The sequence below is a fragment of the Brienomyrus brachyistius genome, chromosome 14 (assembly GCF_023856365.1).
Source record: "Brienomyrus brachyistius isolate T26 chromosome 14, BBRACH_0.4, whole genome shotgun sequence".
Classification (NCBI taxonomy): Eukaryota; Metazoa; Chordata; class Actinopteri; order Osteoglossiformes; family Mormyridae; genus Brienomyrus; species Brienomyrus brachyistius.
Genome location: NC_064546.1, coordinates 23874969 through 23887526, shown reverse-complemented (window position 1 = coordinate 23887526; position 12558 = coordinate 23874969). Strand labels below are relative to the sequence as shown.

At 50.7% G+C, this 12558-nt stretch overlaps 1 protein-coding gene across 1 annotated transcript in view; it reads left to right on the top strand.

Moving 5' to 3' along the window:
- Positions 1-12558, top strand: part of alk (ALK receptor tyrosine kinase) — a 185896-nt gene that overhangs the window by 61523 nt on the left and 111815 nt on the right. The window lies entirely within an intron of this gene.

Here is a 12558-nt window from a genome sequence, read left to right as displayed (position 1 = left end):
ATAATATAAAATTGTTTTTCTATGCTGTTTTTCCCAGCACATTCTCTGAATTGTCCAATTGGTAGATGTCCAATGGGTCTTGGCTAGACTCCAGTAGACCGCTGCAGGAGCAGGGTGACTTTGAGTGGGCTGAGACGGCCATTTGTCACTGCTCGTGCCCACACTGAACCAAAGACACTGCATCGTCCATGATCGCCCCTCACTGTCCCCCTCAAATACCCCCTCCACACGCCTTACCATTCACTACAGTGCGTGTCATTGACCTTTCTCCTCGTAGATGCTTTTAAACCCCAAGCATGAAATGCTGAATATATGCACAACACATACAAGTGTATTATATATAATTTATACAGTGTATAGTATGTGCTTTGCTTGGTGAGCCGCTTGCACCTCATCACCAAAGGAGAAGCGCCCCCTGGCTTGTAAGCTCGACACGTAGCTGCATGTTGAGGCTGGATCCGCATCTTTGGAGACCTTATGTGGACCTTGTTATCGCAGCTGGAGATTCGGATTCAGCCGCCATCACCTCCGCACCAAATTCATGGCGCGCGCCCAATCTGTGATGCTCTCTTCGTCTTTTTGTGTGTGTGGTTTACGCCGTGGTTGAAAATCGACGGGAATTATTTTGAGAGATCCCCCCAATAAAAAGCGAAAATGAAAAACGTGCCTTGAATTCTCAACTCGCTGCGTTCCTGTCAGAGTTCAGAGACTGGCATTTGCCGTGCGACCATATGAATATCAATGCTCAGGGTTTGTTTTTGTAATTAATATAATCTGCGATAGTTTTGTTTTAAATGCAACTTAAAACAGTCTAGTTTAAAAATACTGACTGGGCCCTAGGAAACGTACTATTATTTAGTCAGATAAAAAGCAAACTTTGAAGTGATACTGTGGGATAGTTCCAATGGAATTCAAAATGAGCTTCATTCAAAGCTGCTCTTTTCTCGCTGGCCTCCATCTGTCCCACAAGCCCCCGCTTCTTCTGCAGTTTTCATACGTTTCAAATGGCCTCCTGGCCTCAGAAGCTGCAGGAGAGCTTTTGATGAACTGCGAGTTTCAAAGAGCCCTTGCCCTGTTCTGCTGGAAGCCGCCATCTTGCGGCGAAGTGGAGACCTTTGACTCCGCGTCAAGCCTTTTGACTTTGCGTGACTGTTCAGTCTGCTGACCTCTGAAGGGCATCCCATCCTCTGCAGGATATCCTCTGACGGCAAGGCTGAATGTATAGATTCATACGAAAGCACCTTATGTTTGCATCTCCTGAGTTTCTTGGGTGTGCAGGTTTTACGTCTGTTTTGCTTACCTGCATGAGCCTTCATGTTTGGCTCTAATGGGGGCCAAGTCCAGCCTCCTCAACCCCCTCGTATCAGGACTTCTACAAGCTTAAAGATATGCGGCAGCATGTTAGATGGAATTGCAGTGTGGGGTTCGATGTTAGCTTTATGCCGAGCCATGGAATTCTCACTCTGCACCTGCAGTGTTGCCTCCCTTTGGCAATTCAGCAGCTGTGAAAGTTTAGCCGGAATCCACATACAGGACAGGAGCAGAGCCAGGGGGTGAAAGCTTGGAATTGTGAACCTAAAGAGTCAGGTGTTTCCCTGAGCCTGTTCTCCCAATCCTGGCGCTCGTGCGGAGCAGTTTCAGCCACGCCCGGCTGACGATGGCCAGCGCTCACCTGTCGAGGACAGACCTGGACCAGCTGTCGTATCTCATTGCGCTCAGGGTTTGTGTACATTAGCATCCTCCACAGCTGCCCGACCGCAGACAATTTCTCCCTTTCCGCCCTTGACGTTACGATCCGTCGACGGGGAAAAGCACTCCTGTCGATAATTTATGGTTCGCGAGCCTGGCAGCTGTCAGCTAAATTACCCTGCCGATGAGATTCCTGATATTTACGTCAGTTGTGGAGAGGCGCCAACTGACATCCTGATCGGACTGCCTTCTCCAGGCCTTATGTTACAGGCAGTTATCACGGCTAGCATCGACACTAATGGCTATCGCTTTCAGCGCGGTAGTACTCGTGCTAATTGTTTATAAAAATCTGCCGCTGGCGTGTTTCCGTGGTGTGTTATTTACAGTGATCCGGTGGCCAGGATGATGGACGGTGGCTAAGGACTAGTTCAAAATGACTGGTAGCTCCTTTGAAGCCCCTGAAGTTGGGTGCGTATTTCTTCTCCAGGGGATTTTGTGGTAGGTGGGCTTTGGAAGGCAAATTGCATGAGTTGAGGCCTCTGAGCCACTTTGCAGTGTTTCCTGCATACAGAGACTGATTCCTCCCCCCCTGTCTGGTGAACTTGTCTGATGGCTTGCTTGGTGGAGATAGAGAGGAGATAGGCGTCCATCAGGACCTTTAGAGGACAGAGAGGGTAGAGGATGGAGAAGGAGAGAAGATGGGCGTCCATCAGGACCTTTAGAGGACAGAGAGATAGAGGATGGAAGAGTATGAGTAGTGTTTCCAGTGGTTACCATCCTTCAGTGGCTCCGTCGTGGGCCAGTCCTGCATTTCATGTCACACCGCGTCCTTGGCTTCAGCTGTCCTTGCTTACGGAGCCTTTCATTGAAATCTTGAGAATGTCCATCGCCTACCCAGCCAAGGGGAGAGTTTTAATGCCCTTTTCATCCCTAACAGCATAAAAGCCTGCAGTGCCCAGCATGAAGGTCTTATGCAATTGCGTTGCGTTTGGTGAGCTTAGGACCTAATGACACTTTGTATAGGATTCCATTGAAATCCTACCGCCATTTTGTACATTTGGAGTGTACATATCACGAGGTGTATTGATGAAGCAGAAATGGTATGGGGGGGGGGGGGGTGTAATTGGATAGATGATTAACCCCCCCAGAGCTTGACTTCACGATGTGATGTCAGACGCCAGGTTCCTGGTTCTCCTTGACTCGCGCCAGTCAGGTTCTGACCTTGCTGATTTCCAGTCCTTCATGCCACTTGTCACTCAGCACAAATTCCTGCCTTTACCAGCACTTAGACTCCTGTCGCATGTTTTGATTGCATTCACCCCCCCCCCCGCCAGCAGGTTATGCCTCGTGCAGAAAATGCGCGGCTGGTTTCGATGCCACCCCATAGCGCCCAGGCTTACGAAATAGCCCTAGCAGTGCTTATTCATCTATTATCATTATTTTGGTTCCACACTCTAATCCTCATTAATTTTATTTGTTTATGAAGCAGGTTATAAAAAATTCCTTGGCTGCCACGCCCCCTGCTGTTCAGTTTTTAATTCACAGCCACAGCAGAGTCTCCAGATCATTGACTTCTGTTCTTTGCCCCCTTCGAGCTGTTAACCCTCCGCCAGTCCGTCCCTCGTCTCACTGTGACACCGTTAAACCACCGCTCTCCTGTCTGACGTGGGGCTGTTTGATGCCACTTACCTGTGGCATGGAAGAGCAGCTGGAGGAGAAGCCACTTCCAGCTCCATACCACCACTGACCGTGCCTGTGCACCAGAAGCATATGCAGGGGCGGGACCACAGGGACACTGGCCCAAACTGGAAGCTGATTGGCTGCTGGTGTGCCACCTGCTGTATCACTCATCAATTTAAAACATGTCATTGGCTGATGATAAGGTTGGCCTCTCTGTATGAATTATGACCCGTCTTGCGCTGCCCACCTCTTAGAATCGCCCCCACTGCCCTCCCACGACGCTTACCGGTCCCTGTCCGCCCCATCATTTCGTCTCCTCGTACCCCTGAACGAGGTGAATGAATTGCCGCGGAGCACGCGGATTAACAAAGGGGCAGAAATCACGCGGAACGGCGCACGGCACTGTCGCCCCCCCGTCTTTCCTCTGCCGTCGCCCTCGGACGATGCGCCGATCAGATGCCGCTCGCTGCTCAGCAGATGGTTCCTCGGATTTCATGCGAAGCGGATCACCGGCATTACCGTCTCGGTGCGCCCTTCGACCCGCCCACTAACGGACAATGACGAGGGCGGGGCAGCTACGCTAATGGCTAATCGCACAGGCTGCAGTTTGGCTCGTCAGTGCCGTCCGGACACACTTCCCGCTGAGCTGGTTCAGAAATGCTGCCATTTTAAATGTCAGATCAGGCATATTGAAACCCCCCCTTCTGAAGTAAACTGCTATTGTATTTGAAGCGTTAAATGTTCTTAGAATAGAATAACCTCACGCATTGTTAATTGCATATCGGACATTATGACAATTCAAGCGTTTGAAATCAAGAGGCTGAAAGCCACACCTGCTAAGAATTGTATTGGGTTTACCCTTTTCATCCATCCATCCATCCATCCATCCATCCATCTATCCAACCTTCGTCTTTTAGGGGAGATATTTTCCTGCCTTTCATTTTAGAAATTTCATACATATCACGTTTGCAACTGTCACTGCACAAAAAATGTAACATTTGGTGTAGACAATCTCTTTAAAGACCTATTTATTATATGAATGTATAGCATTTATTAGGCAGCCATAGAGCGTCTTTAGTCAGTAGGACCACAGGCAGGAACACTGGTGATAAGGGTAAAGCGATAAGCCACTGATTATGCGTTTGAAGCCAAATGACAGAGCGTCCTGGAGTGAAGGCGACACGAGCAGGGAGATGCAGGTAATGGCGGCATGCGAGATGCCCCCTGGCTGTTGTGTCTGTCGGCTCTTGGCCATGGCTGGTCTAGATCTGTCCCTCCTGACTGGAGCATGAGCATCGCGGTGGTCAGGAGCCCCGCGGAGCCTCTGCATTAGTCCACCTGGAGGCCAGCTGTGAGTGTCCGTGTGGATTATGTTCATATTACATTGTGGGGACCAAATGTCCTCCACAATGTGATAAAAACCTGTTATTTTTTTACATTGTTGGGACCATTTTTCAGATCTCCACAAAGATCGGTGAATGCAATCAAAATAGTAAAAATGCTTGTATTTTGTTTGGCTACTTATGGTTAAGGTTAGGGGCTGGGTTGGGGTTAAGGTCGTCGTTGTTGGGAATCGGGTTTTCCCCATAGAAATGAATGGAGAGTCCCCACAAAGATAAGAATATAAACACGTGTGTCTCTGAGGTTAGTGAGCAGCTGGAGATGAGCGGGCTGATCGATGCTATGACATCACAGTCTCGGCTGCACCGACGCCCACACGGATGCGAGCCCCCCCCCCAGGCACGATCTGTGCCTAATTCAATCAATACGTCATTAGGGAAGAGGGGAGGCGCCTTCATTTTGTGTTCCGCTGAGTCGGGCCTCTGTTGCTGAGCGTGACATCGGGGCCCCGCCCACACGGAAAGACCCGCCCAAGTGTCACGAGCGGGAATCCAGATCGGAAACGACCTCGCCTCCGCAAGGTCAGAGTGTACGGCAGATTTATACAGCCCCCTTTTTGCTTTTTAAAAGCTCCCTCACATCACATTAACCCTGAGATTATGGGGGGGGGATCTCACTAAATCACATCCACTTTCATACAGTTCCGGTCTTTGCTGATTGATAGTGTTTACAGGCTGTGCTCGCCGCTTGTTCCGGATGGACCACTGCGTCGAGCCTCTGCCTCTCTATTGGACACCTGATGCTCAGTCACCGCCGCAAGAGCAGAATTATTCACATGCCTGCTTTAAAACCCAGGGACTTTGATAGATCTTCTCTGTCCAATCCCACGCTCGCACTCAGCCGATTATACTTTGCAGCTGGTCGGAAAAGTCGTCAGCAGATAATGGCAGCCTGGCTTGCCGGATTGGCTGCCCTATGCACCGGGGACCGCCCTCTTGAGGTGTGGTGCCTTCTGATTGGCCGGACCCAGTGGCGATACAAAACAGTTCAGATGACTACAGATTGTTCTGTTCAGACTGGTACCTGTAGCGGTTAACTGAGTTATGGGAATTCTCTGATATGGATGAGGCTCCTTAATGTCGGTCACTTAGTATAGCGACATCTGATAAAACAAGCAAACCAGATAAATTAATTAAAGTGCAAAAAAAAAGGCAAAATGTTCATTAATTAAGATAAAGTTATGCAAAAATCTGGTGCAATGAGGCTGTAATTGAATTCCGTTCGAAATTATGCTGTCAAGCAGAATAAAGTCTTCAGAACATGTTGATGTCTGTTCCGTTTGGGGGGGAAGAGCCCCGCAGATATGATGGAACTGTTGTCAAAACCGTAGCACAAATATAATGAGATCAGTAGGATTTATTTAGATTTATAAACAGCTGTCATAATGGTTCCAGTAAATGTGGTTAAATATAACGTGGTTAAATGACGTTTGTTCAAGGTATTGATATTGATCAGCAAAAATGCGATTCCAGTCTGTTCTTGGCCTGTTTGTTAGTCTAGATCAGTACAGACCTTGAATATTCACCCTTAAAAGCTATACTTCCTTTCTGTTGATAAAGGTTATTTATATGAAAATTGTCCGGATTTTTCTCCCCTTCTGGTCTGCTCACCTTCTTTAAATCAAATTGTGTAAAGCATTTTTAATGTGAAAAAAATGTTGGGCTCTGGTGTGTGTGTGTGTGTGTGTGTGTGTGTGTGTGTGTGTGTGTGTGTGTTTGTTTCCCTTGCATTTTCACTCGCTTCCTAACCGCAGGTCAAACCCAAACATTTCACAGCTAAACTTCTGTCCGAATATCAGTATAAAAAGCCTGGACTCTATTGCATTCTTATGCAAGATTGGTTATGCCAGACAAACGCCCTGAAATGGCTGAGGCTTTGGGAGAAATGCCTTTCTGCAGGACAGCTGGGGAGTTTGCATGCAGCTTTTGTTCGTACCTTTGTGATCAAAAAGGCCTCTCTTCTTTACATGCTTGCCAGCTACGTGGAACTAAAATAAGCCACTTCAGGTTCGAAAAGTAGTAAAATGAACATCCGCAGTGAGTAATTTCGACTTCCTTAGCCTATTTAGGTTAGGGTGGAAGGCCCTTTCAGAAATGGCGATGTGCTGCGTTCGTCACTTTGAGCCTGACTCTGCCAAGCCAGCTGAAAATACAGCCGGCTAATGATGTGATTTGACTTTTTAATTTCTTAACGTTTTCTTAAGGACTGCCTTAACAGCCTTTCCAGATGAAGGGAATGTAAACACGTTCTTATTTCCACACATTTTAAATTCAGAATAAGAGCCCTTGGGAGAGAGAGCAACCCGACTGGGTCACTAATTGTGTTCTTGAAAATCCAGACCTTCTGCGACTGATTTCTCTCCCCCGCCCCCCCAATGTGAATGCAAAGCTCTGCATGTACGGCCTGGGTAAATATACAGAGCTTTCGAAATACATGGGTGGGGCAGAAAGATGAACATGGTGTAACAGCTCTTCTGATTGGCTAATCACTGACCATTTCGTTAGTGCAAACCTACAGTGTTCTCCGAATGATCTGCCTGCAAATCAAGCCAAGTCCTGCGACTTTTACTGTGTTCAGGTATAGACCAGCATGAAATACATACAGACAGTGAGTAATTAATAATGGTAATAATAATGCAGTGGGCTTCACTGTCATACCGTCCCAGTACAGGTACACAGCAGCATGAAATAATGTCCCCCAGGGCGGCAGTGTGACATACAGACAGTGAGTGACTGAGGAGGCTTTTCACAGGACAGTGTGAGACCTGGGGGCTGGACACAGGGGCTTGTGAACATAGAGCCATGTGTTTGTATTTAAACAATAAGTATAGTAGCAGAACGGCATCCCCCGTTAAACAAGACTGAGACAACTTTATTGCAGTATTCACGTTTATTCTCTCAGGCCCCTTCCACATTGAAATGCCGGCCCTCTAGTGGTGGTGTCCAGTAATGCCGGCCCGCTGGTGGTGGTGTCCGGTAATGCCGGTTTGCTGCTGGTGTTCGTGCCCACTAACGCCGGCCCTCTGGTGCTGGTGCCCGCTAACGCCCAGGTCGTTTGGTGCTGGTGTCTGGTAACGCCGGCCTTCTCATGGTGGTGCCCGCTAACGCCGGCCCTCTGGTGCTGGTGCCCGCTAATGCCGGCCCTCTGGTGCTGGTGTCTGGTAACGCCCAGATTGCTTGGTGCTGGTGTCCGGTAACGCCCAGATTGCTTGGTGCTGGTGCCCGCTAACGCCGGCCCTCTGGTGCTGGTGCCCGCTAACGCCGGCCCTCTGGTGCTGGTGCCCGCTAACGCCGGCCCTCTGGTGCTGGTGTCCGGTAACGCCCAGATTGCTTGGTGCTGGTGCCCGCTAACGCCGGCCCTCTGGTGCTGGTGCCCGCTAACGCCGGCCCTCTGGTGCTGGTGCCCGCTAACGCCGGCCCTCTGGTGCTGGTGCCCGCTAACGCCGGCCCTCTGGCGCTGGTGCCCGCTAACGCCGGCCCTCTGGCGCTGGTGTCTGCTAACGCCGGCCCTCTGGCGCTGGTGTCTGCTAACGCCAGCCCTCTGGCGCTGGTGCCCGCTAACGCCCAGATTGTTTGGTGCTGGTGCCCGCTAACGCCGGCCCTCTGGCGCTGGTGCCCGCTAACGCCGGCCCTCTGGCGCTGGTGCCCGCTAACGCCGGCCCTCTGGCGCTGGTGCCCGCTAACGCCCAGATTGTTTGGTGCTGGTGCCCGCTAACGCCGGCCCTCTGGCGCTGGTGCCCGCTAACGCCGGCCCTCTGGCGCTGGTGCCCGGTAACGCCCAGATTTCTTGGTGCTGGTGCCCGCTAACGCCAGCCCTCTGGTGCTGGTGTCCGGTAACGCCCAGATTGCTTGGTGCTGGTGCCCGCTAACGCCGGCCCTCTGGCGCTGGTGCCCGCTAACGCCGGCCCTCTGGCGCTGGTGCCCGCTAACGCCGGCCCTCTGGCGCTGGTGCCCGGTAACGCCCAGATTGTTTGGTGCTGGTGCCCGCTAACGCCGGCCCTCTGGCGCTGGTGCCCGCTAACGCCGGCCCTCTGGCGCTGGTGCCCGGTAACGCCCAGATTGTTTGGTGCTGGTGCCCGCTAACGCCGGCCCTCTGGCGCTGGTGCCCGCTAACGCCGGCCCTCTGGCGCTGGTGCCCGCTAACGCCGGCCCTCTGGCGCTGGTGCCCGCTAACGCCGGCCCTCTGGTGCTGGTGTCTGGTAACGCCCAGGTCGTTTGGGCATGCAGTCAGGGCCCATCATCATCCATGCAGAACAGCACAGCAGCGGGCCTTGGCGTTGAAACACTCCTCCCTTAAAGTGCCAGAGAGAGGGTGGTGCTGGGAAATCGACGGGAATGGAGATCAAACTTTACCCCTTTACCGGCTTTAATGAATGTATCCCTGTATGAACACATTCCCTTTTGTCCCTCTGGAATCTGAAGACTGAGCCAGATTAATTTGCTGGCACAATGGGGTTGAGCCTTGTTAGGGAGCCCAGCCGGGCAGGTCTACGCCGACATCCTCGGGCTTGCGCCTCGGCCCGTGTCTCTGCAGTCCGCTTGTTGGTTCGGGGTTGGAGGGACGGCGAGCAGAGAGCGCAGAGACTCAGACACACTGCGGTGCGTCATCTTCATCTGACTGTGTTTTCCTTTGTCTTTTGTCCGTATTGCTCACGAGGCGATAGGTGACAAACCGAGCAGCAGCCATTCATTTCTTGATTCCTTCAAATGTGAGCAGCTGAATGGTCTCATAGGAACTCGGGCAAGTTAAGAAATTTAATGTAAATGTGTAAGTTAAGAATCCATATTTGAAGTGGTGATTATGCAACCAAATGTTTATGCCCTTAAGCATTAGATATTGATGGATGTTGCACTTTGTTCCTGTTGATAATTAAGCATGTATGTTTTGAGTTTATGAGTTATTTTGGCTCGATATTTGCGTGTGCGGTGTGGGGCGGACATGAAAAATCACCATTGCTCATAAGCGGGGGACGCCATGTGATCATCTAGCTGAGCATGCAAAGTGTTTGCACAAATATCCATTATTGAACGTGCATCAGGAGCAGTGTGCAGGTGAGATGCGTCCTTGCCGTTTTCTCGTGACCTCCTCCTGTTTCGCCTCACCTGCGCCAGACTGACAGGTCCTGCAGGGATCGTTCCACCCCCATGAGCGCAAAGTGGTACAGACCCACTTTCGAACAGGCAGCATGACTGGGATGCTCCTTGTGTCCTCGATATCGTGAAGCCGTTAGTACGAGGTGAATAAGCATCACGGGAGGCCCGATCAGGAGAGGGCAGGTACCTTCCAGCTCGCTGCACACCTGTTTCCATGGCAGCTTGAAAAGATGCTACTTCCGTTGAAGTTATGTCAATATCTCGCTTGCTTCACTGGGGGCAGCGGGCCCCCCCACCTGACCTCCTGCAAGATGGACGAATCGTGGACGAGCTTTCACGACCCCACACTGGCCTGCAATATTCATCGAGCGGGAGGGGGTGGATGATCAGACATGCTTAACGATGGCCAGTCTTCTTAATACTCTGGTAGAAATCGATGGAGCTCCTTCTTTCGGATCTGATTGCTGCTTCACTTTGGCACTGCTCATCTCCATCATCATGTGAAGGACGATCAATCCAGCCGAACGTATAGTAAGATCTGTAATGAATACATGATGATGGATGCGTGGGCCGATGCTGAAGGGCAGGGCAGGAAATGGAGCTGAATTAGGGTTCCCTGGCTCACGACGCTTCCCTTCTCCCTGTGCTCTTCCTTGCAGTTGCAGTGACTTGCAGGAGAAGCACACAGGCCCCGTACTGGCTTTAAAATTTTAGGGGTGGGGGGGGCAAAGGATTACCTAAGAGGGTGGGGGGCATGGGCCAAGCCTTTGACTGGGGGGCAGACCCCTGTCTCCGGGCCCTCATCGGCGTGTATTCCAGTTGATGATAAGCTCTGGTACATTGCTTGATGTCTTCGAGGGTAACACACCCTGCCAGATAGTTCCAGCATGTTTTTCTCCTGCTTGGAGCCTGTTTCTCTTTGCAGTTGTCGCCATCTTCAGCAGTTGCCTATAATTTTTGTGTGTTTGTGTTGGGGAGGGGGGGGGGGTTTATAGACCCTGTGGGGGTCTGTGACCATTTATTGCTTTGATCCCATGCCGCTTCTCTACAGGTAATTGAATTTATTTCAGGATTGTTTCACTGCCAGGAAATAAGGCCCAATAAACGCGTGGAGGGGCATGTCGGTGCTTAAACGTCTCTTTCTCTTCCCTTTTAACACCTTTGCAAGGCGGGTGGTATTACTCTACCATGAACAGAGCCACGATATGCTCCAGGCTGTGGATGGGGAGGGGGGGCTCCCCCTGGTGGGGGTCTGTAGGCTGTGAAGTGAGCAAAGTCTGACCTCTTGGTTCCAACTCTGCCTGGCTTGAAGTTCGAGGCTTGGCGGACTGGGGGGGGGGGGCGCAGGCTGGTGCTCCAAGTGTTGGCTCATAAATAATGCTTTAAATTTCCGTGGCAGACCTGAGGCCTTACTCTCACGGAGAGAGGCAGGAATGGAAAGTGCGTCGTAAAGCTGTAATGGGTGCGGCCAGGCTTAGCAGAGGGACAACAGGTGACAAGACAGAAAATGGAGTAAATGGGAAAACAGGTTTTTATGCAACATTCTAATAGCCCAGGTTATTTTCAGCAGGAGGCCTGTCCCCCTCCGTGCCACACGGCTGTTACAGCTAACGCATGCTAGCTGTGTTTCGGGGGGGTGCCGTCCCATTGAGGTGTTGTTCTCTTATAATGGTACTGACGTCAGAGTGAATGAGAGGGACAAAATTCCGTCTATTTATTTTCAGCTCGCTATTAGCCGTTAGCGACTGTTAGCAGCTTGCCTCGTGTAAAGCCACGCTGGTGGGGTTTCTGCCTAGACGTACAGTGGAATGGCCGCTCACCGGGTTGCGGGGTAATTTATAATGAAGTCATGTGGTTTGGGTGGTGGGTGGATGTCTGAATCTCCAAAAAAATGGGGGGTGGCTGGGGTGGAGGTTTACTCAATGGCAAAAGAAAAGGTAGCACTTTACGATAAGGCTCCCCTTTGCCTCTTATAGATGGTAGTAACTCATCAAGAAAAAGAAAACGGTTCTATAAGTTTTTTGCAATTGTCTATGAATAATTTACAAAATGTAACAACCTAATTAATAAGCCGATTATATACTGTTCCCAAACCCTTTATAAGGGTAGCCTTCCTGTAAAGTGGTACAAGAAAAACGTTTTTGAAGACCTTATATTTGACGGTTTTTGGTTACAGTAATCACACTGTTTGAGGTTTAAATGCCCTGTCAGAAGATTCTGGAGAATAAGGAAGAGAGACAGTAAGCTGACCTTAATGCCATCGACCTGATCTGGGATGAAATGTCCAGAAAGGTCAAGGATACGCAGTCAGCTACTGCCAATGGGTGATCTCTCAAGTAGTACTGGAGAAAAATATGTCATGGCTGGTGTACTATAGTAAAACATAAGTAAGTCCAAGTATTCCGAAACTTTTTAGACAGGCAGCAACCTGCATTGCAGCTGAGCTGTGGGAGCCGTCGGCCATTTTAGCTGTTGATTGTCGAGTGTGAAGGTAGGGAGGCGGAGCCTCTGTCAGCGCCCCACATGGGTGTTGATAGGCTGTCAATGCCGTTCAGTGGGTGTCGATTTTGCTGGGAAAGGGTGGGGGGGGGGGGGGGGCATCGCCCACCTCTCCCCCAGGACCGCAGCAAATCGATGATCTCTGCCTCCACGGCGACCTTATTTTCTCAGCACAGTGAGTGTCCTGTTTGCCTGT